Here is a 14,127-nt window from a genome sequence, read left to right as displayed (position 1 = left end):
ATGAACTTTCCTGCCTGGGCTGGCTTTGAACAGCGATCCTCAGATCTCAGCCTCCTGAGTAGCTAGGATTACAGGTGTGAGCCACCGGCGCCCGGCTCACAGGGACTTTTCTGTCCAGGCTGGCTTTGAACCGTGATCCTCAGCTCACTTCACACTCTTGCTGAGCTTTTTTGCTCATGCTTGGTGTTCTACCACTTGAGCCACACCCCTACTCTCACACAGATTTGTCTGCCTGGATTGGCTTTGAACTGTAATCCTGAGACCTGAGCCTCCTGAGTAGCTAGAGTTATAGGCATGTGCTACAGTATCAGGATGATTATTTACCCTTTTTTTTTTTTTTTTGGTTGGTTGTGGAGCTTGAACTCAGGGTCTGGGTGCTATTCCTGAGCTCTTTTGCTCAAGACTAGTACACTACCACTTTGAGCCACGGTGCCACTTCCAGGATGATTATTTACAATGCTCACATTTCTCCACTAATGGAATCTGGGAAGAATGCAGTAAAGTTCGCACTTTGGGCCTGACCAGTCCGTTTTGTTTTTGTTTTCCTGGGGCTTGAATTTAGGGCCTGAGTGTTGTCCCTGAGCTCTTTTGCTCAAGGCTAGTGCTCTACCCCTTTGAGCCACAATACTACTTCTGGGTTTTGGGTGGTTAATTAGAGATAAGAGTCTCACAAACATTCCTGTCAGGGCTGTCTTTGAACCACAATCCTCAGATCTCAGCCTCCTGAGTCGCTAGGATTATAGTTGTGAGCTGCCAGTGCCCAGACCTAAGTCTTGGTCCACACCTTTGATTTTCTCTTTAGGGCAAATATTAGCCACTCAAATACACCCAGCAAGAGGAGCTTCTGCCCAAGCTGGGCTTGTACTCTCTTGGGCTATACACCTTCTCTCTGGGTAAGGAATCTGTACAGTCAAGGAACAAAACCATCTGAAATCTATGCCTTTCTTCCTTTTTTTTTTTTTTGGGTCCGGTTGTGGGGCCTGAACTCTGGGCCTGGGTGCTGTCCCTCAGCTCTTCAGCTCAAGGCTAGCACTCTACCACTTGAGCCACAGCGCCACTTCCAGCTTTTTTCTTTTTGCTTATGTGGTGCTGAGGAATCGAACCCAGGGCCTCAGGCATGCAAGGCAAGCACTCTACCACTGAGCCACCTTCCCAGCCCCTATGCCTTTCTTCCTTATGAATCAGAATTCCCCCATTTGAATGATACATCCCAACTGCAGGTCTTATGCTGGGCTTCATGTATGAACAGTTCCTGGAGAGCCACGATGGTATGAGGTCTGAGGATGGCTCGTGGGCATTGCATGGAGCTAGAGCTGGCCTTGTGTATGGGGTATCTACACAGCTCCCTGCTGGTAGATAGAAGTAGAAGGGCTGAGCGCCAGCCCTATCTACATTCCCTGGTCCAGCACAGAACTCCAAGAAGCCCGAGAATTCTGAATTTGATCTTGGCCTTCCAGCGTGTTAGGAAGTTATGGATCAAAATGCTCTCAATTCTCAGGCATGTGGAATATGAACCTTCACTGCATACTTGTCCTCGGCTATGTCACTAGTAGGGCGGGCCAGGTGCTAAGGGTGGAGTGACATGGTGTGATGAATGAGCATGGACATCAAATACAGGGGCAAATCCAGTGTGGGCATCAGCAGCACTTCCCCGGCCTGCCGTGGGAGGAGAGTATTTCACAGAGTGCACGTAATGTCGTCAACCAACAGACAGTTTCTGCCCCTTCCCCGCCCCTAGCCTTCTCCTGGTGTGTTCTCAGTGCCGTCAGAGACAAGATGGGCTGACCCCATCCCACATGGGAAGAAGTGCCCAGACTTCAAAAGCTAATTTGATGACTGTGACTTATCAACTGGGAGGCGTTAAAATGCACCTAAACGGATTCCTTGGTATGAACATTTCACTTCACGAGTGTCTAGGGAGTGTGGGACTATCAGTGAATAAGATCTGTCAAGCGGAGAATCTGGGCAGTGTTTTGTTTTCTGCTTCTGAGAAGGGACATCTACAGCGGTGTTCTCTCTGGGAGTGTTCCCCTTCCAAAATGGTGTTTCTCAGTAAACTAGTAAACGCCATTGGCTTTCTGATTCTGTCTCCAGGCCTTGTGCTCCTTTAAGGGGAGTTCTATGAATCTCTGTGGCCACAAACTCCTCGTGTGGCTCCCCACATTCAGCTTGGAATGGTCTGTATTCGCCTCCTGTGGCGGCTATAACAAAACGTCATGATCTCAGTGCCTTAGAACAAAAAAGTTCTTCGCTCACAGCTGGCATCAAGTGTGCCAGTAGGCCTTAACTTGTATAATTATCACTCCAACCTCTGCTTCACCTTCACATGACTCCTCCCCGAGAATATGTGTCACACCTCTCTGCCTTGAAAATAAAACACCTATCGTGGGCTTCAGGGCCCACCCTCAATCCAAGATGGCCTCATCTCAAGATCCTCAATTACATCTTTGCAAAAGATCCTTTTTCCAAATAAGGTCACATTCACAAGTGCCTTGAGTTAGGACTTGTTTTAAATATAACTTCTGTCCTGGTGGACAAACCGCTACCAAGCCCTCCAGACGTATTTCATTTGCCCCCACTTACATTGTCTCCATCTCCATCTCTGTCTGAGTGGAGAAACCCACATTCCCAAAGCAGACTTGAAAACGCATGCTAGACCCTCCCTCTCCTTTCCCCCATCTCCCATTGGTCACCAAAGACAGTCAATCATTCTTGGTAGCTCTGGACTCATCCCTTCCCCTTTGGTTTCCAATGCCACTGGCTACACCCTCACTGGCCTCTTTTTTTTTCTTTTTTTCTTTTGTTTTTGTTTTTGGGTCCAGTCATGGGGCCTGAACTCTGGGCCTGGGCGCTGTCCCTCAGCTCTTCAGCTCAAGGCTAGCTCTCTACCACTTGAGCCACAGCGCCACTTCCGGCTTTTTTCTTTTTGCTCATGTGGTGCTGAGGAATCGAACCCAGGGCCTCATGCATGCGAGGCAAGCGCTCTACCACTGAGCCACCTTCCCTTTTTTTTCTTTTTTATCTCAAGCTCCCACAGGATCTTTATATGGACCATTCCCCTGTCTGACCACCAAGCTTCACAGGTGCGCTTCACTTCATCAGAATTCTCAGCACCACCTCAGAGGGGAGTTCACTCCTCGCCCACCCCCTTCAGTACCCTCCTGGTGACCCCTACCCACCAAGTCATCTGCTTTAGTATTCCTGTAGTCCCTTGTACCTGGTCATAGGTTCTCATTTATGTCTCTCTCTCTCTCCTCTCTCTCTCTGTATCTCTCTCTGTGTCTCTCTCTGTCTCTGTCTCTCTGTCTCTGTCTCTGTCTCTCTCTCTTTTGGTTTCCCCCTGAGAAAGGATTGACCTCAGGACCTCCAACACCCTAGGCAAGCACTCTACCACTAAGCCACCTTCCCAACCGGGGCATCTGTTATTTTAAGGACACATTCTGGAAAACAGTATTTGAGGTGACAGTAGATCTTCCCTATAATCCTCACTACGCAGGAGGCTGAGATGTGAGGATCAAAGTTGGAAGGCAGCCCAGGCAGGGTAATCTGTGAGACTTTTTTTTTTCTTCTGCTTATGTGGTGCTGAGGAATCAAACCCAGGGCCTCATGCATGAAAGACAAGCTCTCTACCACTGAGCCACTTTCCCAGCCCTCTGTGAGACTTTTATCTCCAATTACCTACCAGAAAGTCAGAAAATGGAGCTCTGATTTAAGTGGTAGAGCACCAGCCTTGACCAAAAAACTCAGGGATAATGCCCAGGCCAAGTCCCAGTGCACGTGCGTGCATGCGCATGCTCGCGCACGCGCGCATGCACGCGCGCACACACACACACACACACACACACACACACACACACACACGGTTTAGGCAAAAGGCAGTTAGAGGAGGGGGCTTGTAAAGACAGATGAATTCCTTAGTGTATAATCATTGTTTCCTGAGTTGTTCTTGTTTCGTTTTATCCGGCAATATTAACTGACCTAGAAGGAAATACCCATCGAATTCACCCAGCTGCCAAGAGAGTAGAAGGCAAAGAGACAGGATGTGGAGGGTTGTTGACTTTGGTGTTGAAATCACTTGCCTCAGGGAAGAGGCAGAGACACCCCCCCCCCACCAAGGTTGTCCTGCTACTCACTCCAGGGTCTCTAGAGGAAAGAGGGAAGGAAATAGACTGTGGAATAGATGTCACTGAGGGGAGAGTTGAGATTGGGCTCTAAGAATAAATAAAAGAGTATTTTGTTTGGTTTGAAGTAAAATCTCCACTTGAGCTGGGCACCGGTGGCTCAGACCTGTAATCCTAGCTACTCAGAAGGCTGAGATCTGAGGATCGCGGTTCATAGACAGCTGGGGCAGGCAAGTCCATGAGACTCTTATCTCCAATAACTACAAGAAAACTGGAAGTGGTGCTGTGGCTCAGGTGGTAGAGGACTAGACTTCAGCTGAAGAGTTGAGGGACAGCACCCAGGCCCAGAGTTCAAACCCCATAACCTACAAACAAACAAACAAACAAAAAACCACCTTAAATTGAGATTTACGTGCCTCCACCTCCGGAATGCTGAGATTACACACATGAGAGTATGCAAAGGTGTAGTGAGACAAAAGATGACAGCAGCTTCAAGAACTGTGAGGAGATTCAGTGACTGTAGCCAAGGAGAGTGAGAAGGACGGGACACCAGATGGGCCAAATTGGACAGGACATTTTCCATCATAAGGAAAAGGTGGGGGCTGGGAAGGTGGCTCAGTGGTAGAGCGCTTGCCTTGCATGCCTGAGGCCCTGGGTTCCATTCCTCAGCACCACATAAGCAAAAAGAAAAAAAGCCGGAAGTGGCGCTGTGGCTCAAGTGGTAGATGCTAGCCTTGAGCTGAAGAGCTGAGGGACAGCACCCAGGCCCAGAGTTCAGGCCCCACGACCAGACCCCCCCAAAAAAAACAAAAAAGGAAAAGGGGGCTTTGGGAAAAGCTATAAGTATTCTTTTTTGATGTTTCAAAAGAATTTGTCACTATTTTCTGGATAATATTACATTTAGGCCTGTATTTTCAACCCAAGTTGCTTTAAATTTTGAAAGTGTTTCCAAAAGCCAAATATGTTGGTGCATGCCTGAAATCCCATTAGGAGGCTGAGGAAGGAAGATAGTAAGTTGGAGGCAATCCTGGGCTACATTGTGAGACCTCGTCTCAAATAAATAAATAAATACATAAATGTAATTACTTTTAATTTTTGAAGCTATTAAATTCTAGTTTTATTCCATTTGTAATCAAAGACGATTGCTCTGTGCCTGCTTCTTGTAGTCTATCTTTATTTTTGGCAGCATTGGGGTCTGAACTGAAGAGTCTGGCATTTACTAGGCAGGCTCTCTACCACTTGACTTTGCCTGTACCCTTTTTGGAAATGAATATGGTTTCCTTTACAGCTTAAAATACAATCAATATTGTTAATGTCCCTAGGCACTTGTATTATATATCTTTAGAGGAAAAAGAAATATGTAAGCTTGTTCCATCTTATTACTTGTACCATTTGGGTTTTTTTCATGTCCCCTGCATGTGTTCATGCATGTATGTTTGTGTGCATGCATGCAACATATGCATGTGTGTGTGCATCTATTTATTCTTTTCTGGACCGAATCCTGAACTAAGTTCTATCATTAATAAATGTTATTTTGTTTGTTGGGTCGTTTTATTGTTTCTCCTCGTAACCCTTGCCACTTTTTCTGACAGTTTTTAATCTTGGTCCTGTTTCCTTCCTTTCTAGAAAACTCAGATAGTCATGTGGAGGTAAACCGGGATTAGAGATGAAGCAGGCCTGCTAAGAAGCCAGGCAGAAATCTTAGAGGGTGGAAAAAAAGTGGCAGTCGAGTACAGTGGCTTACTCCTATAATTCCAGCTTTTCAGGAGGCAGAAATCATGATGCTCAGAGCTAGCTTGGATAAAAAGTTATTGAGACTCCATCTTAACCAACAAACTGGGTGTGGTGGTGCGTGTTTGTCTTAGCTATGAGGAGGCTGAACATAGGAGGGTTGAGGAAAACAGCAGACAGCAAAAAGAGCTGGAGATGTGGTTCAATAGCTGGATCACCTATGGGAGGCCCTGAGTTCAAATACTAGCACCAACTCCCCACCTGTAAGTGAAATGAGCTCCCTTCCCATACCTTAGCACGCTCCCTCCCCTCTCCACAGCTTAGCAGGCTCCCTTCCTCTTCAACACCAGGCCCATGTAGTAAAGGCAGTAAATAATCAGCCTCCAACCCCCTTTACCTCAGGATGGCACTTCTCTGGGGCTGCTACCACCATATAAGGCAGCAAGAGCCCCTTAGAGTGACCTTCAGGTCTGGGCAGTTGCAGGATCCCTTATCTACTATTTGGACAGCAGCCATAAATCCTAGTCCACCACGATGAAGCCCCTGGCCCACATGTCCACACTAGGGTCTCCGCCTCCTAGCCCCTTCTAAACCTCCTAAACCTCCTAAGTTATATAGGTCACCCCAGACAATAGCCAGCGCTTCTTCTCACTTCTCCCTTGTGAGAAGGGGTCTTGCCGGCCCCTTTCCCAGCAATAAACCTTTCTTTGTTCTCCATACCTGGATGTCTGCGTGGTTCTCTGGCAAAGTCTAATTTACCCTATCACTACCCCAGGGGGAAAAAAAGAAAGCACCTCCAATGTGCAGTTAGCAGCTAGACAGGTTCAGAGGAAGAAGGCGGAAGGACCAGGGGCTGGCACTGCTGAACGTTACCGGAAGCTTGGAAGCAGATTAATTCTTCATCGCCTCCTCATGATAAATTGTGACTAGCTGTGGTGATCCCCCTCCCCTACATGCTTGCAGTGATGGTCCCTCTGCACAGAGTACCTAGCAGAGGTGAAAGAACATTCTGGAACAAATGCAAGACATGTCACTGAAGTGGATGAGTGGAGCTCTGGCAGAGGTGTTCAGTGGACAGTGGCGAACAAGGTCAGAGGGAGGTCAGGGCAGTGAATGCTGGGAAGCAAAGTAACTAAAACATGAGCTGACAGGTGGGGGACTGACAGACCCAGGGGTCAGGACTGCACTGGGGTGCTATAAGGGGCCACCCTTTGTGCAAGGGACTTCTGCCTGCCCAGTGTGGGCTGTGGCAGCCAGAGAGTAAGAATTAAGAGATCTAAGGTAGGTGCCAGTAGTTCATACCTGTAATCCCAGCTACTTGGGAGGCTGAGATCTGAGGATTATGGTGCAAAGCCAGCCTAGGCAAGAAACTTTACAAGGCTCTTATCTCCAACTAACCACCAAAGAAAAGCTGGAAGTGGAGGTGCTATTCAAGTGGTAGAGTGCTAACCTTGAGCAGAAAGTGATGTCAGGGACAGGCCTAGACCCTGAGATAGACAGACAGACAGACAGACAGACACACACACACACACACACACAGAAATCTAGAAATTCTCATTTTGCCAGTGGCATTGTGATTGTCCTAGTTTCCTCGAAGATTGGGCTCCATCTCTGTCTAGGGTCCAGTCTACCTATACATGTCATCAGTTTCCCCCCTTTTTTTTTTTCGGGTCCGGTTGTGGAGCCTGAACTCTGGGCCTGGGCGCTGTCCCTCAGCTCTTCAGCTCAAGGCTAGTGCTCTACCACTTGTGAGCCACATTGCCACTTCTGGCTTTTTTTTTTTCCTGCTTATGTGGTGCTGAGGAATCGAACTCAGGGCCTCATGCATGCAAGGCAAGCGCTCTACCACTGAGCCACCTTCCCAGCCCTTCAGTTTCCCCCTTCTGCGTCTTTAGGTTAGTTTTCTCTCCCCAGATTCTATTTCCCCTTGGACTTTTCATTCTCCAGGCTGGCTGAACGGTCCCCTGTCTCTCACTCGTCACCCATGGGGTTTTGAGGTGACCCTCAGTCTCTGTCTCTGCTTCCTCCTCCATTTCTAGGAAAACAAATCTAGTGCCCAACAGCAGAAAAACTCTTTGCCACCTTAGTCCAAAAGTCTGTGGCAGTTCGTCTGATGAGGCTTCTAAACAGTACCAAATCTTCAGAATAATCTAGATGAGGATTTTGCTTACAGTTCTGTTGGTGGGCCTTCCTTTCCAACCATGCTTTGAGCTCAGGGAACAGGCCTTGCCCCTCTGCAGTCCCAGTATCTAAGCAGGTACCTGGGACACCGTGACACGGCGCCACAACAGCGAAGGCCACATTCTACCTCCTTGAAGAGCATAAAGAGACACAGGGTGAGAAGTAAAAAGGAAAGGAACATCTACACCCAGAGGGCTAGTGGGCCCAAGGTCAGGAGGTCAAGCTTTGGGAGCCAGGCTGCATCTTTTGCCTGGGACAGGAGTGGTGGTGGTTGTTTCCTGGAAATGCTCAGAACCTTCCTGGACCAGTCTCCAGAAACTACACAGAAGAGATTAAAGGATTTCTAGGTGATTTTTCTGGAAACAGCTCATTTGGAATTCAATGTGCAGATTTGGGAGTTATAGCATGTTCTAAAAGCCATTGGAGGGCTTGGAGGCATGGCTCAGGGGGGTAGAGTGCCAGCCAATGAGCAAAAGTGTCAGATACCAAATTCAAGTCCCAGTCTTGGACAAAAAAAAAAGAAAGAAAAGGTTACTGGAAATGAGGAAAGGGGTGCTTAGAACCCCTGGAGGGGCTGGGTGCTAGTGGCTCCCACTTGTAATCCTAGCTACTAAGGTCTGCCTTAGACCATGCAGGCCCTGCGCAGACACCTCCCGACCTCTTGGCTAAGTTTCCACCCAGTATCTGTTACCTAGGTAACTGGCACACCTGGAAGCAGTCAATCCCCCTACTGCTAGGTTACATCCGGGGCCACCTCTGGCCTTCCATCTGTAGGCAGGTCCCAGGCCCTGAGGTCACATCCAGATCCAGTGTGGCCACACCTTTCCCCCATTGGCCACACCTCTTCCTGTCCCTGGCCTAGATAAGTCCTGGCCTGGGGTTAGGTCTCCCCCCATACCTCTCCACTATGCACGGAGGGGGCAGCAGTTTGGTAAATAAACTTCTTTGTGGTGTTCTCTTCATCAGCTACCTAATGAAACCTACCTTACACTATATATATATATATATATATATATATATATATATATATACCTTACACTAAGGAGGCTGAAATCTGAGGATCACAGTTCAAAGCCAGCCAGGGAAAGTCCAGGAGACTCTTATCTCCAATTAACCACCAGAAAACCAGAAGTGGCTTTGTAGCTCAAAGTGCTGTGCTAGAGCACTAGCCTTGAGCTAAAGAGCTGAGGAATAGTACCCAGGCCCAGAGTTCAAGCCTCACAACTGACAAAAAAAAAAAAAAGAATACTTGGGCGTCTTGGAAGAAAAGATTTGGGGGTATGGGTACTGAACCACAGAGAAGTGCTCTGATGCACAGCTTTGTCTGAGGCGGGGAACCTCTTCTTGCTTTGGTGCATCTTTCTGAGGTGAGGAGTCTGGGGCCAAGGAAAGAACAGGTATGTTGACCAAGTTCTGCCACAGCCTGCCCGAAGCTCTGGGCCAGACAACACCATTCCCTTCACCAGTTCCACAATCGGAAACCCATCTGCTTGCAATAACTTTTCCAACATTTTTTTTTTTTAATGCCAGTACTGGGGCTTGAACTGAGGGCCTTCGTACCATCCTTAGCTTTTACACCCAAGGCTGGTATTCTGCTACTTGAGGTACAGCTCTACTTTTTGGTGGTTAATTGGAGAGAAGAGTCTCACAGATGTTCTTGCCTAGGCTGGCTTCAAACTGATCCTCAGATCTCAGCCTCTTGACTAGCTAGGATTATAGGCATGAGCATTTCTAAAGTCTCCAACTTTATTTCTTCTAGGCTCTTTTCCATTTGCCTAGACTTTACTCCTTTCTGGGTCCATCTCTAATCTTTATGGTCTTGCAATTTCTCCACCCAGTGACTTAGCTCAATATCAGACAGCTCAGTATCATGGTTTCACCCTTCCTTCCTTCCTTCCTTCCTTCCTTCCTTCCTTCCTTCCTTCCTTCCTTCCTTCCTTCCTTCCTTCCTTCCTTCCTTTCTTTCTTTCTTTCTTTCTTTCTTTCCTTCTGCGGTTGTGGGGCTTGAACTCTGGGCCTGGGCGCTGTCCCTCAGCTCTTCAGCTCAAAGTGAGCGCTCTACCACTTGAGCCCCAGTGCCACTTCTGGTTTTCTAGTGGTTTATTGAAGATAAGAGTCTCACGGGTTTTCCTGCCTGGGCTGGCTTTGAACTGCCATCCTCAGATCTCAGCTTCCTAAGCAGCTAAGATTTCAGGCCCGAGCCGCCTGCGCCCAGCTATGGTCTCATCTTCAGGCCCTCTTGCTGAATGGGGGCGGGAAGGGGCTTCTCCTACCTCCCACCCTGGGGAGGCCCACCTATTATTCTTTATTCCCAGCCAGGCTTCTAGAAAGACATACCTACATTTGTCATCTCTATTTCTCTCCTAGTACTCTCAATTTGGTCCCGCTTTCCATCTTTACCTTCAGAAAAGTCTCTCTTCCAGGTCCCTGGGTTTGGCAAATGCCAGTTTCTATTCTTACTGTCCTTGTCCTTTCTGTGGTATGGCTTGTCTCCTCCTCCCTGAGGCTTTCTCCTCCTTGACCTTCTAAGTAGGGTGACTGTATAATTTATCATCCAAACTGGGTCACTATTGAAAGTGGAAGGGGGCACTAATTAATAATTATGCTAGGTTTCTGTCATTAAACCCAGACTCACACAGGCAAACCTCCCTTTAAACTGCCCTTTCCCTTCTCTGGCTGCTCGTTCCTTTTTTTTTTAAATAGTAACTGGGGTTTGAACTCAGGACCTTGAGATTGCTAGACTGGTATTCTACCATTTGAGCCTTATCTCCCATCATTTTGCCTTTTTTTTTTTTTTAGGTAGGGTCTTATGGGGCTTTTTGCCTAAATTTCCACAGTTACTCCTGTGGATGGGATGATAGGCCTGTCCAGATATTTTAGTGGTGGTTGTGGTGGTGATGGTGATGGGATCTAACCTCTTTATCTTCCCCACTCCCCCATGGACCTTGAAACTCCAGCCTCAAATTCTCCGCCTCCTGAGTAGCTGGCCTGCCTCCTTTCTGGGATCCTCTTCCTTCAACCACTCCTTACACATGTCTTGGGCCTGCTGCTTCCATACCCACCTCACCTGCACAATCTTATCCACCTGTCTGCGATGATGCCACCTGCCCTATGGGTGCTGTATGGATCTCTATACTGCAGATACAAATCTGCCTACTGCAAGTCTCTACCTGGCTGATCTGGAAGCAAGTCAGATCCCCGTTTAAAATCAGACTCATCCTCTTCAACTCCGGCAGCAATGTCTTCCCGGTAGAGGACAGAGTGGGCGGAAGTAATGGCAAAGGTGATAAATAGATCTGGAGATAGGATAGCCAGCAGCTAATCAATGCTACCCCTCCCCCCATCTGCACACTAGCCAGGCCTACTGGAGTAACTAGTGAAAGTACCCAGTCTGGTCTCTGAAAAAAAGACCAAACACTACCTCGGAGATAGGATTAAGTGAGATAATAATGACAATAGCAGATATTTACAAGGCACTTTAGGAACCAGACACTTCTAAAAGGCTCTCACTAAAACAGTCATTGGAGAGAGAGGTGCTATTCATATGCCTTGTTGTGCAGATGAATGCCCTGAGGCACAGAAGAGGTTTAGTCACTTTCCTTGGGTTCTTAAAATATGCTTTGAGACATTTCTGAAACACCCCAGGGTTCTCTGTCAGCAAACAGTAGCAACTGTAAAGAGCCCATTCAAGTCTTTCCAGGTTCTTTACTGTGTCCTCAGCAGCTTTTCATTGTATGGACACATCCCTATTGTCTCTTCCTTTTTTTTTGGATACCAGAGCCTCGCACTCTTGCTTTTACTTTTTCCACTCTACCACTTGAACCATACCTCCACTTCCAGCATTTTGCAGGTTAATTGGCGATAAGAGTCTCTTGGATTTGTTTGTCCCCACTGGCTTTGAATGGAACTCCTCAGATCTCAATCTCCTGAGTCGGTAGGATAACAGGAGTAAGCTACCAGCGACCCCACTCCCTTCCACCTTTTGTAAGGGCACCAGTTTTGTTGGGCATTTGACCTTGATTACCTCCTTAAAGGCCCTGTCTACAAATAAGGCCCTGTGAGGGTAGGGGGAATCGGTCCATAACTGGGAGGAGTAATCACCAGGACAGCTGTTACAGTCACTAGAAAGCGCACGATGGATCGCAGAGCCGACCCACCTCAGAGTAACAATAGCATTCCTAGGACCATACAGGGTAGCAGGCCTAGGAGGAGGCAGAGAATGAGGAGGAGATAGCTAGTTGTCTACCGTTGTAGAAAGCAGGAAGTGATCCACAGAACCAAAAGCAGCAGGCAGGAAGTCAAGGCCCTAGCAGCCGTGCCCTCCCCTTCTCCTGGATCTCTGGGAAGACCCTGGTAATCTCTACACATTCCAGAGCTACCAGGAGACGGAGAGTCAGATCGCTGAGGACTGTGGAGTAAAGAGAAGATAAAGGCTGGAGCTAGCTGATAAAGAAGGCTTTGGGGTGGTATGGATGAGATGGAACAAAAGACATTGGAAACAGAATCTAGAAGAGGTTATTAGGACAGGTGTCTGTGTGCATCTAGAGGCAGAGCAACAGAAGCCATGATCAAGCTGGCCAATCTCATTTAATCCTTCCATCAACTCCTTGTGCTACAGGTAAGTGCAGTCACCAGTCGCTTAACGGCAGGGACATTCTGAGAATACAACCCTTCCCTGGGTGATTTTGTCATTGTGGGAGTGTCAGAGTGTGCCGCTCTACACAGACAATGACTGCCATGTCACCAGGCAATACGTGCGGGTCTGATGACATTCATGTGGTTGATAGTTGGCTGAGAAAAGATGTTGTATGGTGCCTCTGTTTTATCTCCTGGTACTGAGGAGGAAAACTGAGGCACCAAGAAATCTGCCCAAGCTCACACAGCCAGCAGGTAACAGAAATGGGATTTGAACCTCTCAACCTGACTCCAGAGGCTGGGGAGATTTGACCTGCATTTTGGCCTACTTCTAAAATTAATAGGAAAACAGTGGACGGTCAGGGGGGACGGGTGGTAATAGAGGGCAGGGAGTAAGAATTCGATGGAGATCATGTGATCTTCATGGCCTTTATTTATTTTCCCCTTCCAGGGATAGGAGACAGGTTTTAAACCTATGTTTAACACAGTAGAATGAAGAGCCTGCGCAGGCCCACCACCGCCTGATTGGTAGTGGGATGGGGGAGGGGAGGTCCTGTGTGCTGTGGGCTGCTCTCCCACCCCAGAGAGAGCCAGGGGAGGGGAGGAGATGCACGCTGGAGCCTGCACAAAGGGCATTGTGCCCGTGGCACGCTGCCCGGGGATGGGAGCCAGGGTGACGGGTGTTGGTGAGCGTGGGTGGTTCTCCACACTGGCTGCACAGGAGGAGACCCAGGAGGCTGAGACATACTCCACACTGTCAGCCATGAGACCTGGGCCCGCGGAGCCCAGGCCTGTGGTCTGTAGTCCTCATACTGCAGCCCCAGTTGAGGGGCTCTGAAGCCAGTCTAACATGGAGTTCCTGGGAACTGGAGGCTGGGATGGGGAAGAGGGAGGGTGATAGACTTCATTGACACAGTGGAGGGGGGCTGCTGTGGGGAGGGGAGGGTGGAGTACTGACCAGAGCTCCATGGAGGAAAAGAGAGGTTGTGAAAACGAACTCAGGGCGACACTGGAACCCAAGAAAGGCTGGAGGGCTGAAGAGCCTCTCTGGGTAAAGAGTTTATTATGACCACTTCTTCCAAACTTCTTCCTGCTGTCCAAACTGCAGGGCATTGTCTCAGGATGTTCCCTTCAGTCTGGGGATGATAGTGCACCCCTGTAATCCCAGCACTGAGGAACAAAAATGTGATGGGAGCCTGGGCTACCCAGAAAGATCTTATCTCAAAACAGAAGCTTAAAAAAAAGCAGGTCTTTGTGGTTGTTGTTGCTTTTAAAAGAACTTTTCTTTTGAGCCAGGCACTGGTGGCTCATGCCTGTCATCCTAGGAGGCTGAGAGCTTAGAATCATAGTTGGAAGGTAGCCTGAGCAGGAAAGTCCATGAGACCCTTATCCCCAAACAACTACTCATGAAAAGCCCAGAATGGAGCTATGGCTCAAGTGGTAGCGCACAAGCCTTGGG

Source organism: Dipodomys spectabilis, unplaced genomic scaffold (assembly GCF_019054845.1).
Source record: "Dipodomys spectabilis isolate Male_0828 unplaced genomic scaffold, ASM1905484v1 ptg000783l, whole genome shotgun sequence".
In the NCBI taxonomy this organism is placed as follows: Eukaryota; Metazoa; Chordata; class Mammalia; order Rodentia; family Heteromyidae; genus Dipodomys; species Dipodomys spectabilis.
The sequence above is the reverse complement of the archived record's forward strand: the minus strand, read 5'-3'. Positions refer to the sequence as shown.